The sequence below is a fragment of the Taudactylus pleione genome, unplaced genomic scaffold (assembly GCF_031769625.1).
Source record: "Taudactylus pleione unplaced genomic scaffold, aTauple2 ptg000802l, whole genome shotgun sequence".
Taxonomy (NCBI): Eukaryota; Metazoa; Chordata; class Amphibia; order Anura; family Myobatrachidae; genus Taudactylus; species Taudactylus pleione.
In genome coordinates this window covers 763,639-781,681 of record NW_028285204.1, presented here as the reverse complement: position 1 = coordinate 781,681, position 18,043 = coordinate 763,639, and positions in this window count along the sequence as shown.

Genomic DNA, 18,043 nt, shown 5'->3' with positions numbered 1-18,043 from the left:
CAAACACCCAGCAACAAGGCTGTCACCAGCACAAACACCCAGCAACAAGGCTGTCATCTGCACCAACACCCAGCAACAAGGCTGTCATCAGCACAAACACCCAGCAACAAGGCTGTCATCAGCACCAACACCCAGCAACAAGGCTGTCATCTGCACCAACACCCAGCAACAAGGCTGTCATCAGCACAAACACCCAGCAACAAGGCTGTCATCAGCACCAACACCCAGCAACAAGGCTGTCATCAGCACCAACATCCAGCAACAAGGCTGTCATCAGCACAAACACCCAGCAACAATGCTGTCATCAGCACCAACACCCAGCAACAAGGCTGTCATCAGAACAAACACCCAGCAACAAGGCTGTCATCAGCACAAACACCCAGCAAAAAGGCTGTCATCAGCACAAACACACAGCAACAAGGCTGTCATCAGCACAAACACCCATCAACAAGGCTGTCATCAGCACCAACACCCAGCAACAAGGCTGTCATCAGAACCAACACCCAGCAACAAGGCTGTCATCAGCACAAACACCCAGCAACAAGGCTGTCATCAGCACAAACACCCAGCAACAAGGCTGTCATCAGCACAAACACCCAGCAACAAGGCTGTCATCAGCACCAACACCCAGCAACAAGGCTATCATCAGAAAAAAAAACCCAGCAACAAGGCTGTCATCAGAAAAAAACACCCAGCAACAAGGCTGTCATCAGCACCAACACCCAGCAACAAGGCTGTCATCAGCACAAACACCCAGCAACAAGGCTGTCACCTGCACAAACACCCAGCATCAAGGCTGTCATCAGCACAAACACCCAGCAACAAGGATGTCATCAGCACCAACACCCAGCAACAAGGCTGTCATCAGCACAAACACCCAGCAACAGGGCTGTCATCAGCACAAACACCCAGCAACAGGGCTGTCATCAGCACAAACACCCAGCAACAAGGCTGTCATCAGCACCAACACCCAGCAACAAGGCTGTCATCAGCACCAACAACCAGCAACAAGGCTGTCACCAGCACAAACAACCAGCAACAAGGCTGTCATCAACACAAACACCCAGCAACAAGGCTGTCATCAGCACAAACACCCAGCAACAAGGCGGTCATCAGCACAAACACACAGCAACAATGCGGTCATCAGCACAAACACCCAGCAACAAGGCGGTCATCAGCACAAACACCCAGCAACAAGGCGGTCATCAGCACTAACACCGAGCAACAAGGCTGTCATCAGCACAAACACCCAGCAACAAGGCTGTCATCAGCACAAACACCCTGCAACAAGGCTGTCATCAGCACAAACACCCAGCAACAAGGCTGTCATCAGCACAAACACCCAGCAACAAGGCTGTCATCAGCACAAACACCCAGCAACAAGGCTGTCATCAGCACAAACACCGAGCAACAAGGAGGTCATCAGCACAAAAACCCAGCAACAAGGCTGTCATCAGCAGAAACACCCAGCAACAAGGCTGTCAATCGCACAAACACCCAGCAACAAGGCTGTCATCAGCACAAACACCCAGCAACAAGGCTGTCATCAGCACTAACACCCAGCAACAACGCTGTCATCAGCAGAAACACCCAGCAACAAGGCTGTCATCAGCACAAACACCCAGCAACAAGGCTGCCATCAGCACAAACACCAAGCAACAAGGCTGCCATCAACACAAACACCCAGCAACAAGGATGCCATCAGCACAAACACCCAGCAACAAGGCTGTCATCAGCACAAACACCCAGCAACAAGGCTGTCATCAGCACAAACACCCAGCAACAAGGCTGTCATCAGCACAAACACCCAGCAACAAGGCAGTCATCAGCACAAACACCCAGCAACAAGGCTGTTATCAGCACAAACACCCAGCAACAAGGCTGTCATCAGCACAAACACCCAGCAACAAGGCTGTCATCAGAACAAACACCCAGCAACAAAGCTGTCATCAGCACAAACACCCAGCAACAAGGCTGTCACCAGCACAAACACCCAGCAACAAGGCTGTCACCAGGAAAAACACCCAGCAACAAGGCTGTCACCAGCACAAACACCCAGCAACAAGGCTGTCACCAGCACAAACACCCAGCAACAAGGCTGTCATCAGCACAAACACCGAGCAACAAGGCTGTCATCAGCACCAACACCCAGCAACAAGGCTGTCATCAGCACAAACACCCAGCAACAAGGCTGTCATCAGCACCAACACCCAGCAACAAGGCTGTCATCAGCACAAACACCCAGCAACAAGGCTGTCATCAGCACCAACACCCAGCAACAAGGCTGTCATCAGCACAAACACCCAGCAACAAGGCTGTCATCAGCACCAACACCCAGCAACAAGGCTGTCATCAGAACAAACACCCAGCAACAAGGCTGTCATCAGCACAAACACCCAGCAAAAAGGCTGTCATCAGCACAAACACACAGCAACAAGGCTGTCATCATCACCAACACCCATCAACAAGGCTGTCATCAGCACCAACACCCAGCAACAAGGCTGTCATCAGAACCAACACCCAGCAACAAGGCTGTCATCAGCACAAACACCCAGCAACAAGGCTGTCATCAGCACAAACACCCAGCAACAAGGCTGTCATCAGCACAAACACCCAGCAACAAGGCTGTCATCAGCACCAACACCCAGCAACAAGGCTGTCATCAGCACCAACACCCAGCAACAAGGCTGTCATCAGAAAAAAACACCCAGCAACAAGGCTGTCATCAGAAAAAAACACCCAGCAACAAGGCTGTCATCAGCACCAACACCCAGCAACAAAGCTGTCATCAGCACAAACACCCAGCAACAAGGCTGTCACCAGCACAAACACCCAGCAACAAGGCTGTCATCAGCACAAACACCCAGCAACAAGGCTGTCATCAGCACAAACACCCAGCAACAAGGCTGTCATCAGCATAAACACCCAGCAACAAGGCTGTCATCAGCTCAAACACCCAGCAACAAGGCTGTCATCAGCACAAACACCCAGCAACAAGGCTGTCATCAGCACAAACACCCAGCAACAAGGCTGTCATCAGCACAAACACCCAGCAACAAGGATGTCATCAGAAAAAAACACCCAGCAACAAGGCTGTCATCAGCACAAACACCTAGCAACAAGGGTGTCATCAGCACAAACACCCAGCAACAAGGCTTTCATCAGCACAAACACCCAGCAACAAGGCTGTCATCAGAACAAACACCCAGCAACATGGCTGTCATCAGCACAAACACCCAGCAACAAGGATGTCATCAGCACAAACACCCAGCAACAAGGCTGTCATCAGCACAAACACCCAGCAACAAGGCTGTCATCAGCACAAACACCCAGCAACAAGGCTGTCATCAGAACAAACACCCAGCAACAAGGCTGTCATCAGCACAAACACCCAGCAACAAGGCTGTCATCAGCACCAACACCCAGCAACAAGGCTGTCATCAGCACAAACACCCAGCAACAAGGCTGTCATCAGCACCAACACCCAGCAACAAGGCTGTCATCAGCACAAACACCCAGCAACAAGGCTGTCATCAGCACCAACACCCAGCAACAAGGCTGTCATCAGAACAAACACCCAGCAACAAGGCTGTCATCAGCACAAACACCCAGCAAAAAGGCTGTCATCAGCACAAACACACAGCAACAAGGCTGTCATCATCACCAACACCCATCAACAAGGCTGTCATCAGCACCAACACCCAGCAACAAGGCTGTCATCAGAACCAACACCCAGCAACAAGGCTGTCATCAGCACAAACACCCAGCAACAAGGCTGTCATCAGCACAAACACCCAGCAACAAGGCTGTCATCAGCACAAACACCCAGCAACAAGGCTGTCATCAGCACCAACACCCAGCAACAAGGCTGTCATCAGCACCAACACCCAGCAACAAGGCTGTCATCAGAAAAAAACACCCAGCAACAAGGCTGTCATCAGAAAAAAACACCCAGCAACAAGGCTGTCATCAGCACCAACACCCAGCAACAAAGCTGTCATCAGCACAAACACCCAGCAACAAGGCTGTCACCAGCACAAACACCCAGCAACAAGGCTGTCATCAGCACAAACACCCAGCAACAAGGCTGTCATCAGCACAAACACCCAGCAACAAGGCTGTCATCAGCATAAACACCCAGCAACAAGGCTGTCATCAGCACAAACACCCAGCAACAAGGCTGTCATCAGCACAAACACCCAGCAACAAGGCTGTCATCAGCACAAACACCCAGCAACAAGGCTGTCATCAGCACAAACACCCAGCAACAAGGATGTCATCAGAAAAAAACACCCAGCAACAAGGCTGTCATCAGCACAAACACCTAGCAACAAGGGTGTCATCAGCACAAACACCCAGCAACAAGGCTTTCATCAGCACAAACACCCAGCAACAAGGCTGTCATCAGAACAAACACCCAGCAACATGGCTGTCATCAGCACAAACACCCAGCAACAAGGATGTCATCAGCACAAACACCCAGCAACAAGGCTGTCATCAGCACAAACACCCAGCAACAAGGCTGTCATCAGCACAAACACCCAGCAACAAGGCTGTCATCAGAACAAACACCCAGCAACAAGGCTGTCATCAGCACAAACACCCAGCAACAAGGCTGTCATCAGCACAAACACCCAGCAACAAGGCTGTCATCAGCACAAACACCCAGCAACAAGGCTGTCATCAGCACAAACACCCAGCAACAAGGCTGTCATCAGCACAAACACCCAGCAACAAGGCTGTCATCAGCACAAACACCCAGCAACAAGGCTGTCATCAGAACAAACACCCAGCAACAAGGCTGTCATCAGAACAAACACCCAGCAACAAGGCTGTCATCAGCACAAACACCCAGCAACAAGGCTGTCATCAGCACAAACACCCAGCAACAAGGCTGTCATCAGCACAAACACCCAGCAACAAGGCTGTGATCAGCACAAACACCCAGCAACAAGGCTGTGATCAGCACAAACACCCAGCAACAAGGCTGTCATCAGCACCAACACCCAGCAACAAGGCTGTCATCAGCACCAACACCCATCAACAAGGTTGTCACCAGCACCAACACCCAGCAACAAGGCTGTCATCAGCACCAACACCCAGCAACAAGGCTGTCATCAGAAAAAAACACCCAGCAACAAGGCTGTCATCAGAAAAAAACACCCAGCAACAAGGCTGTCATCAGCACCAACACCCAGCAACAAGGCTGTCATCAGCACACACACCCAGCAACAAGGCTGTCACCAGCACAAACACCCAGCAACAAGGCTGTCATCAGCACAAACACCCAGCAACAAGGCTGTCATCAGCACAAACACCCAGCAACAAGGCTGTCATCAGCATAAACACCCAGCAACAAGGCTGTCATCAGCACAAACACCCAGCAACAAGGCTGTCATCAGCACAAACACCCAGCAACAAGGCTGTCATCAGCACAAACACCCAGCAACAAGGCTGTCATCAGCACAAACACCCAGCAACAAGGATGTCATCAGAAAAAAACACCCAGCAACAAGGCTGTCATCAGCACAAACACCTAGCAACAAGGGTGTCATCAGCACAAACACCCAGCAACAAGGCTTTCATCAGCACAAACACCCAGCAACAAGGCTGTCATCAGAACAAACACCCAGCAACATGGCTGTCATCAGCACAAACACCCAGCAACAAGGATGTCATCAGCACAAACACCCAGCAACAAGGCTGTCATCAGCACAAACACCCAGCAACAAGGCTGTCATCAGCACAAACACCCAGCAACAAGGCTGTCATCAGAACAAACACCCAGCAACAAGGCTGTCATCAGCACAAACACCCAGCAACAAGGCTGTCATCAGCACAAACACCCAGCAACAAGGCTGTCATCAGCACAAACACCCAGCAACAAGGCTGTCATCAGCACAAACACCCAGCAACAAGGCTGTCATCAGCACAAACACCCAGCAACAAGGCTGTCATCAGCACAAACACCCAGCAACAAGGCTGTCATCAGAACAAACACCCAGCAACAAGGCTGTCATCAGAACAAACACCCAGCAACAAGGCTGTCATCAGCACAAACACCCAGCAACAAGGCTGTCATCAGCACAAACACCCAGCAACAAGGCTGTCATCAGCACAAACACCCAGCAACAAGGCTGTGATCAGCACAAACACCCAGCAACAAGGCTGTGATCAGCACAAACACCCAGCAACAAGGCTGTCATCAGCACCAACACCCAGCAACAAGGCTGTCATCAGCACCAACACCCATCAACAAGGTTGTCACCAGCACCAACACCCAGCAACAAGGCTGTCATCAGCACCAACACCCAGCAACAAGGCTGTCATCAGAAAAAAACACCCAGCAACAAGGCTGTCATCAGAAAAAAACACCCAGCAACAAGGCTGTCATCAGCACCAACACCCAGCAACAAGGCTGTCATCAGCACACACACACAGCAACAAGGCTGTCACCAGCACAAACACCCAGCAACAAGGCTGTCATCAGCACAAACACCCAGCAATAAGGATGTCATCAGCACCAACACCCAGCAACAAGGCTGTCATCAGCATAAACACCCAGCAACAAGGCTGTCATCAGCACAAACACCCAGCAACAAGGCTGTCATCAGCACAAACACCCAGCAACAAGGCTGTCATCAGCACAAACACCCAGCAACAAGGCTGTCATCAGCACAAACACCTAGCAACAAGGGTGTCATCAGCACAAACACCCAGCAACAAGGCTTTCATCAGCACAAACACCCAGCAACAAGGCTGTCATCAGAACAAACACCCAGCAACATGGCTGTCATCAGCACAAACACCCAGCAACAAGGATGTCATCAGCACAAACACCCAGCAACAAGGCTGTCATCAGCACAAACACCCAGCAACAAGGCTGTCATCAGCACAAACACCCAGCAACAAGGCTGTCATCAGAACAAACACCCAGCAACAAGGCTGTCATCAGCACAAACACCCAGCAACAAGGCTGTCATCAGCACAAACACCCAGCAACAAGGCTGTCATCAGCACAAACACCCAGCAACAAGGCTGTCATCAGCACAAACACCCAGCAACAAGGCTGTCATCAGCACAAACACCCAGCAACAAGGCTGTCATCAGCACAAACACCCAGCAACAAGGCTGTCATCAGCACAAACACCCAGCAACAAGGCTGTCATCAGAACAAACACCCAGCAACAAGGCTGTCATCAGAACAAACACCCAGCAACAAGGCTGTCATCAGCACAAACACCCAGCAACAAAGCTGTCATCAGCACAAACACCCAGCAACAAGGCTGTCATCAGCACAAACACCCAGCAACAAGGCTGTGATCAGCACAAACACCCAGCAACAAGGCTGTGATCAGCACAAACACCCAGCAACAAGGCTGTCATCAGCACCAACACCCAGCAACAAGGCTGTCATCAGCACCAACACCCATCAACAAGGTTGTCACCAGCACAAACACCCAGCAACAAGGCTGTCACCAGCACAAACACCCAGCAACAAGGCTGTCATCAGCACAAACACCCAGCAACAAGGCTGTCATCAGCATAAACACCCAGCAACAAGGCTGTCATCAGCACAAACACCCAGCAACAAGGCTGTCATCAGCACAAACACCCAGCAACAAGGCTGTCATCAGCACTAACACCCAGCAACAAGGCTGTCATCAGCAGAAACACCCAGCAGCAAGGCTGTCATCAGCACAAACACCCAGCAACAAGGCTGCCATCAGCACAAACACCCAGCAACAAGGCTGCCATCAACACAAACACCCAGCAACAAGGATGCCATCAGCACAAACACCCAGCAACAAGGCTATCATCAGCACAAACACCCAGCAACAAAGCTGTCATCAGCACAAACACCCAGCAACAAGGCTGTCATCAGCACAAACACCCAGCAACAAGGCTGTCACCAGCACAAACACCCAGCAACAAGGCTGTCACCAGCACAAACACCCAGCAACTAGGCTGTCACCAGCACAAACACCCAGCAACAAGGCTGTCATCAGCACAAACACCGAGCAACAAGGCTGTCATCAGCACCAACACCCAGCAACAAGGCTGTCATCAGCACAAACACCCAGCAACAAGGCTGTCATCAGCACCAACACCCAGCAACAAGGCTGTCATCAGCACCAACACCCAGCAACAAGGCTGTCATCAGTACCAACACCCAGCAACAAGGCTGTCATCAGAACAAACACCCAGCAACAAGGCTGTCATCAGAACAAACACCCAGCAACAAGGCTGTCATCAGCACAAACACCCAGCAGCAAGGCTGTCATCAGCACAAACACCCAGCAACAAGGCTGTCATCAGCACAAACACCAAGCAACAAGGCTGTCATCAGCACAAACACCCAGCAACAAGGCTGTGATCAGCACAAACACCCAGCAACAAGGCTGTCATCAGCACCAACACCCAGCAACAAGGCTGTCATCAGCACCAACACCGAGCAACAAGGTTGTCACCAGCACAAACACCCAGCAACAAGGCTGTCACCAGCACAAACACCCAGCAACAAGGCTGTCATCAGCACAAACACCCAGCAACAAGGCTGTCATCAGCATAAACACCCAGCAACAAGGCTGTCATCAGCATAAACACCCAGCAACAAGGCAGTCATCAGCACAAACACCCAGCAACAGGGCTGTCATCAGCACAAACACCCAGCAACAGGGCTGTCATCAGCACAAACACCAAGCAACAGGGCTGTCATCAGCACAAACACCCAGCAACAGGGCAGTCATCAGCACAAACACCCAGCAACAAGGCTGTCATCAGCACAAACACCCAGCAACAAGGCTGTCATCAGCACCAACACCCAGCAACAAGGCTGTCATCAGCACCAACAACCAGCAACAAGGCTGTCATCAGCACAAACACCCAGCAACAAGGCTGTCATCAGCACCAACACCCAGCAACAAGGCTGTCATCAGAACAAACACCCAGCAACAAGGCTGTCATCAGCACAAACACCCAGCAAAAGGGCTGTCATCAGCACAAACACACAGCAACAAGGCTGTCATCATCACCAACACCCATCAACAAGGCTGTCATCAGCACCAACACCCAGCAACAAGGCTGTCATCAGAACCAACACCCAGCAACAAGGCTGTCATCAGCACAAACACCCAGCAACAAGGCTGTCATCAGCACAAACACCCAGCAACAAGGCTGTCATCAGCACAAACACCCAGCAACAAGGCTGTCATCAGCACCAACACCCAGCAACAAGGCTGTCATCAGCACCAACACCCAGCAACAAGGCTGTCATCAGAAAAAAACACCCAGCAACAAGGCTGTCATCAGAAAAAAACACCCAGCAACAAGGCTGTCATCAGCACCAACACCCAGCAACAAGGCTGTCATCAGCACAAACACCCAGCAACAAGGCTGTCACCAGCACAAACACCCAGCAACAAGGCTGTCATCAGCACAAACACCCAGCAACAAGGATGTCATCAGCACCAACACCCAGCAACAAGGCTGTCATCAGCATAAACACCCAGCAACAAGGCTGTCATCAGCACAAACACCCAGCAACAAGGCTGTCATCAGCACAAACACCCAGCAACAAGGCTGTCATCAGCACAAACACCCAGCAACAAGGCTGTCATCAGCACAAACACCCAGCAACAAGGATGTCATCAGAAAAAAACACCCAGCAACAAGGCTGTCATCAGCACAAACACCTAGCAACAAGGGTGTCATCAGCACAAACACCCAGCAACAATGCTTTCATCAGCACAAACACCCAGCAACAAGGCTGTCATCAGCACAAACACCCAGCAACATGGCTGTCATCAGCACAAACACCCAGCAACAAGGATGTCATCAGCACCAACACCCAGCAACAAGGCTGTCATCAGCACAAACACCCAGCAACAGGGCTGTCATCAGCACAAACACCCAGCAACAGGGCTGTCATCAGCACAAACACCCAGCAACAAGGCTGTCATCAGCACCAACACCCAGCAACAAGGCTGTCATCAACACAAACACCCAGCAACAAGGCTGTCATCAGCACAAACACCCAGCAACAAGGCGGTCATCAGCACAAACACACAGCAACAATGCGGTCATCAGCACAAACACCCAGCAACAATGCGGTCATCAGCACAAACACCCAGCAACAAGGCGGTCATCAGCACAAACACCCAGCAACAAGGCGGTCATCAGCACTAACACCGAGCAACAAGGCTGTCATCAGCACAAACACCCAGCAACAAGGCTGTCATCAGCACAAACACCCTGCAACAAGGCTGTCATCAGCACAAACACCCAGCAACAGGGCTGTCATCAGCACAAACACCCAGCAACAGGGCTGTCATCAGCACAAACACCCAGCAACAAGGCTGTCATCAGCACCAACACCCAGCAACAAGGCTGTCATCAGCACCAACAACCAGCAACAAGGCTGTCACCAGCACAAACACCCAGCAACAAGGCTGTCATCAACACAAACACCCAGCAACAAGGCTGTCATCAGCACAAACACCCAGCAACAAGGCGGTCATCAGCACAAACACACAGCAACAATGTGGTCATCAGCACAAACACCCAGCAACAAGGCGGTCATCAGCACAAACACCCAGCAACAAGGCTGTCATCAGCACAAACACCGAGCAACAAGGAGGTCATCAGCACAAAAACCCAGCAACAAGGCTGTCATCAGCAGAAACACCCAGCAACAAGGCTGTCAATCGCACAAACACCCAGCAACAACGCTGTCATCAGCACAAACACCCAGCAACAAGGCTGCCATCAACACAAACACCCAGCAACAAGGATGCCATCAGCACAAACACCCAGCAACAAGGCTGCCATCAGCACAAACACCCAGCAACAAGGCTGTCATCAGCACAAACACCCAGCAACAAGGCTGTCATCAGCACAAACACCCAGCAACAAGGCAGTCATCAGCACAAACACCCAGCAACAAGGCTGTTATCAGCACAAACACCCAGCAACAAGGCTGTCATCAGCACAAACACCCAGCAACAAGGCTGTCATCAGAACAAACACCCAGCAACAAAGCTGTCATCAGCACAAACACCCAGCAACAAGGCTGTCACCAGCACAAACACCCAGCAACAAGGCTGTCACCAGGAAAAACACCCAGCAACAAGGCTGTCACCAGCACAAACACCCAGCAACAAGGCTGTCACCAGCACAAACACCCAGCAACAAGGCTGTCATCAGCACAAACACCCAGCAACAAGGCTGTCATCAGCACCAACACCCAGCAACAAGGCTGTCATCAGCACAAACACCCAGCAACAAGGCTGTCATCAGCACCAACACCCAGCAACAAGGCTGTCATCAGCACAAACACCCAGCAACAAGGCTGTCATCAGCACCAACACCCAGCAACAAGGCTGTCATCAGCACAAACACCCAGCAACAAGGCTGTCATCAGCACCAACACCCAGCAACAAGGCTGTCATCAGAACAAACACCCAGCAACAAGGCTGTCATCAGCACAAACACCCAGCAAAAAGGCTGTCATCAGCACAAACACACAGCAACAAGGCTGTCATCATCACCAACACCCATCAACAAGGCTGTCATCAGCACCAACACCCAGCAACAAGGCTGTCATCAGAACCAACACCCAGCAACAAGGCTGTCATCAGCACAAACACCCAGCAACAAGGCTGTCATCAGCACAAACACCCAGCAACAAGGCTGTCATCAGCACCAACACCCAGCAACAAGGCTGTCATCAGCACCAACACCCAGCAACAAGGCTGTCATCAGAAAAAAACACCCAGCAACAAGGCTGTCATCAGAAAAAAACACCCAGCAACAAGGCTGTCATCAGCACCAACACCCAGCAACAAGGCTGTCATCAGCACAAACACCCAGCAACAAGGCTGTCACCAGCACAAACACCCAGCAACAAGGCTGTCATCAGCACAAACACCCAGCAACAAGGATGTCATCAGCACCAACACCCAGCAACAAGGCTGTCATCAGCATAAACACCCAGCAACAAGGCTGTCATCAGCACAAACACCCAGCAACAAGGCTGTCATCAGCACAAACACCCAGCAACAAGGCTGTCATCAGCACAAACACCCAGCAACAAGGCTGTCATCAGCACAAACACCCAGCAACAAGGATGTCATCAGAAAAAAACACCCAGCAACAAGGCTGTCATCAGCACAAACACCTAGCAACAAGGGTGTCATCAGCACAAACACCCAGCAACAAGGCTTTCATCAGCACAAACACCCAGCAACAAGGCTGTCATCAGAACAAACACCCAGCAACATGGCTGTCATCAGCACAAACACCCAGCAACAAGGATGTCATCAGCACAAACACCCAGCAACAAGGCTGTCATCAGCACAAACACCCAGCAACAAGGCTGTCATCAGCACAAACACCCAGCAACAAGGCTGTCATCAGAACAAACACCCAGCAACAAGGCTGTCATCAGCACAAACACCCAGCAACAAGGCTGTCATCAGCACAAACACCCAGCAACAAGGCTGTCATCAGCACAAACACCCAGCAACAAGGCTGTCATCAGCACAAACACCCAGCAACAAGGCTGTCATCAGCACAAACACCCAGCATCAAGGCTGTCATCAGCACAAACACCCAGCAACAAGGCTGTCATCAGAACAAACACCCAGCAACAAGGCTGTCATCAGAACAAACACCCAGCAACAAGGCTGTCATCAGCACAAACACCCAGCAACAAGGCTGTCATCAGCACAAACACCCAGCAACAAGGCTGTCATCAGCACAAACACCCAGCAACAAGGCTGTGATCAGCACAAACACCCAGCAACAAGGCTGTGATCAGCACAAACACCCAGCAACAAGGCTGTCATCAGCACCTACACCCAGCAACAAGGCTGTCATCAGCACCAACACCCATCAACAAGGTTGTCACCAGCACCAACACCCAGCAACAAGGCTGTCATCAGCACCAACACCCAGCAACAAGGCTGTCATCAGAAAAAAACACCCAGCAACAAGGCTGTCATCAGAAAAAAACACCCAGCAACAAGGCTGTCATCAGCACCAACACCCAGCAACAAGGCTGTCATCAGCACAAACACCCAGCAACAAGGCTGTCACCAGCACAAACACCCAGCAACAAGGCTGTCATCAGCACAAACACCCAGCAATAAGGATGTCATCAGCACCAACACCCAGCAACAAGGCTGTCATCAGCATAAACACCCAGCAACAAGGCTGTCATCAGCACAAACACCCAGCAACAAGGCTGTCATCAGCACAAACACCCAGCAACAAGGCTGTCATTAGCACAAACACCCAGCAACAAGGCTGTCATCAGCACAAACACCTAGCAACAAGGGTGTCATCAGCACAAACACCCAGCAACAAGGCTTTCATCAGCACAAACACCCAGCAACAAGGCTGTCATCAGAACAAACACCCAGCAACATGGCTGTCATCAGCACAAACACCCAGCAACAAGGATGTCATCAGCACAAACACCCAGCAACAAGGCTGTCATCAGCACAAACACCCAGCAACAAGGCTGTCATCAGCACAAACACCCAGCAACAAGGCTGTCATCAGAACAAACACCCAGCAACAAGGCTGTCATCAGCACAAACACCCAGCAACAAGGCTGTCATCAGCACAAACACCCAGCAACAAGGCTGTCATCAGCACAAACACCCAGCAACAAGGCTGTCATCAGCACAAACACCCAGCAACAAGGCTGTCATCAGCACAAACACCCAGCAACAAGGCTGTCATCAGCACAAACACCCAGCAACAAGGCTGTCATCAGAACAAACACCCAGCAACAAGGCTGTCATCAGAACAAACACCCAGCAACAAGGCTGTCATCAGCACAAACACCCAGCAACAAGGCTGTCATCAGCACAAACACCCAGCAACAAGGCTGTCATCAGCACAAACACCCAGCAACAAGGCTGTGATCAGCACAAACACCCAGCAACAAGGCTGTGATCAGCACAAACACCCAGCAACAAGGCTGTCATCAGCACCAACACCCAGCAACAAGGCTGTCATCAGCACCAACACCCATCAACAAGGTTGTCACCAGCACAAACACCCAGCAACAAGGCTGTCACCAGCACAAACACCCAGCAACAAGGCTGTCATCAGCACAAACACCCAGCAACAAGGCTGTCATCAGCATAAACACCCAGCAACAAGGCTGTCATCAGCACAAACACCCAGCAACAAGGCTGTCATCAGCACAAACACCCAGCAACAAAGCTGTCATCAGCACAAACACCCAGCAACAAGGCTGTCACCAGCACAAACACTCAGCAACAAGGCTGTCACCAGCACAAACACCCAGCAACAAGGCTGTCACCAGCACAAACACCCAGCAACTAGGCTGTCACCAGCACAAACACCCAGCAACAAGGCTGTCATCAGCACAAACACGGAGCAACAAGGCTGTCATCAGCACCAACACCCAGCAACAAGGCTGTCATCATCACAAACACCCAGCAACAAGGCTGTCATCAGCACCAACACCCAGCAACAAGGCTGTCATCAGCACCAACACCCAGCAACAAGGCTGTCATCAGCACCAACACCCAGCAACAAGGCTGTCATCAGAACAAACACCCAGCAACAAGGCTGTCATCAGAACAAACACCCAGCAACAAGGCTGTCATCAGCACAAACACCCAGCAACAAGGCTGTCATCAGCACAAACACCCAGCAACAAGGCTGTCATCAGCACAAACACCCAGCAACAAGGCTGTCATCAGCACAAACACCCAGAAACAAGGCTGTGATCAGCACAAACACCCAGCAACAAGGCTGTCATCAGCACCAACACCCAGCAACAAGGCTGTCATCAGCACCAACACCGAGCAACAAGGTTGTCACCAGCACAAACACCCAGCAACAAGGCTGTCACCAGCACAAACACCCAGCAACAAGGCTGTCATCAGCACAAACACCCAGCAACAAGGCTGTCATCAGCATAAACACCCAGCAACAAGGCTGTCATCAGCATAAACACCCAGCAACAAGGCAGTCATCAGCACAAACACCCAGCAACAGGGCTGTCATCAGCACAAACACCCAGCAACAGGGCTGTCATCAGCACAAACACCAAGCAACAGGGCTGTCATCAGCACAAACACCCAGCAACAGGGCAGTCATCAGCACAAACACCCAGCAACAGGGCTATCATCAGCACAAACACCCAGCAACAAGGCTGTCATCAGCACCAACACCCAGCAACAAGGCTGTCATCAGCACCAACAACCAGCAACAAGGCTGTCATCAGCACAAACACCCAGCAACAAGGCTGTCATCAGCACCAACACCCAGCAACAAGGCTGTCATCAGAACAAACACCCAGCAACAAGGCTGTCATCAGCACAAACACCCAGCAACAAGGCTGTCATCATCACCAACACCCATCAACAAGGCTGTCATCAGCACCAACACCCAGCAACAAGGCTGTCATCAGAACCAACACCCAGCAACAAGGCTGTCATCAGCACAAACACCCAGCAACAAGGCTGTCATCAGCTCAAACACCCAGCAACAAGGCTGTCATCAGCACAAACACCCAGCAACAAGGCTGTCATCAGCACCAACACCCAGCAACAAGGCTGTCATCAGCACCAACACCCAGCAACAAGGCTGTCATCAGAAAAAAACACCCAGCAACAAGGCTGTCATCAGAAAAAAACACCCAGCAACAAGGCTGTCATCAGCACCAACACCCAGCAACAAGGCTGTCATCAGCACAAACACCCAGCAACAAGGCTGTCACCAGCACAAACACCCAGCAACAAGGCTGTCATCAGCACAAACACCCAGCAACAAGGATGTCATCAGCACCAACACCCAGCAACAAGGCTGTCATCAGCACAAACACCCAGCAACAAGGCTGTCATCAGCACAAACACCCAGCAACAAGGCTGTCATCAGCACAAACACCCAGCAACAAGGCTGTCATCAGCACAAACACCCAGCAACAAGGCTGTCATCAGCACAAACACCCAGCAACAAGGATGTCATCAGAAAAAAACACCCAGCAACAAGGCTGTCATCAGCACAAACACCTAGCAACAAGGGTGTCATCAGCACAAACACCCAGCAACAAGGCTTTCATCAGCACAAACACCCAGCAACAAGGCTGTCATCAGAACAAACACCCAGCAACATGGCTGTCATCAGCACAAACACCCAGCAACAAGGATGTCTTCAGCACAAACACCCAGCAACAAGGCTGTCATCAGCACAAACACCCAGCAACAAGGCTGTCATCAGCACAAACACCCAGCAACAAGGCTGTCATCAGAACAAACACCCAGCAACAAGGCTGTCATCAGCACAAACACCCAGCAACAAGGCTATCATCAGCACAAACACCCAGCAACAAGGATGTCATCAGCACAAACACCCAGCAACAAGGCTGTCATCAGCACAAACACCCAGCAACAAGGCTGTCATCAGCACAAACACCCAGCAACAAGGCTGTCATCAGAACAAACACCCAGCAACAAGGCTGTCATCAGAACAAACACCCAGCAACAAGGCAGTCATCAGCACAAACACCCAGCAACAAGGCTGTCATCAGCACAAACACATAGCAACAAGGCTGTCATCAGCACAAACACCCAGCAACAAGGCTGTGATCAGCACAAACACCCAGCAACAAGGCTGTGATCAGCACAAACACCCAGCAACAAGGCTGTCATCAGCACCAACACCCAGCAACAAGGCTGTCATCAGCACCAACACCCATCAACAAGGTTGTCACCAGCACAAACACCCAGCAACAAGGCTGTCACCAGCACAAACACCCAGCAACAAGGCTGTCATCAGCACAAACACCCAGCAACAAGGCTGTCATCAGCATAAACACCCAGCAACAAGGCTGTCATCAGCACAAACACCCAGCAACAAGGCTGTCATCAGCACAAACACCCAGCAACAAGGCTGTCATCAGCACTAACACCCAGCAACAAGGCTGTCATCAGCAGAAACACCCAGCAGCAAGGCTGCCATCAGCACAAACACCCAGCAACAAGGCTGCCATCAGCACAAACACCCAGCAACAAGGCTGCCATCAACACAAACACCCAGCAACAAGGATGCCATCAGCACAAACACCCAGCAACAAGGCTGTCATCAGCACAAACACCCAGCAACAAAGCTGTCATCAGCACAAACACCCAGCAACAAGGCTGTCATCAGCACAAACACCCAGCAACAAGGCTGTCACCAGCACAAACACCCAGCAACAAGGCTGTCACCAGCACAAACACCCAGCAACTAGGCTGTCACCAGCACAAACACCCAGCAACAAGGCTGTCATCAGCACAAACACCGAGCAACAAGGCTGTCATCAGCACCAACACCCAGCAACAAGGCTGTCATCAGCACCAACACCCAGCAACAAGGCTGTCATCAGCACCAACACCCAGCAACAAGGCTGTCATCAGCACCAACACCCAGCAACAAGGCTGTCATCAGCACCAACACCCAGCAAGAAGGCTGTCTTCAGAACAAACACCCAGCAACAAGGCTGTCATCAGAACAAACACCCAGCAACAAGGCTGTCATCAGCACAAACACCCAGCAACAAGGCTGTCATCAGCACAAACACCCAGCAACAAGGCTGTCATCAGCACAAACACCCAGCAACAAGGCTGTGATCAGCACAAACACCCAGCAACAAGGCTGTCATCAGCACCAACACCCAGCAACAAGGCTGTCATCAGCACCAACACCAAGCAACAAGGTTGTTACCAGCACAAACACCCAGCAACAAGGCTGTCACCAGCACAAACACCCAGCAACAAGGCTGTCATCAGCACAAACACCCAGCAACAAGGCTGTCATCAGCATAAACACCCAGCAACAAGGCTGTCATCAGCATAAACACCCAGCAACAAGGCAGTCATCAGCACAAAACCCAGCAACAGGGCTGTCATCAGCACAAACACCCAGCAACAGGGCTGTCATCAGCACAAACACCAAGCAACAGGGCAGTCATCAGCACAAACACCCAGCAACAGGGCTGTCATCAGCACAAACACCC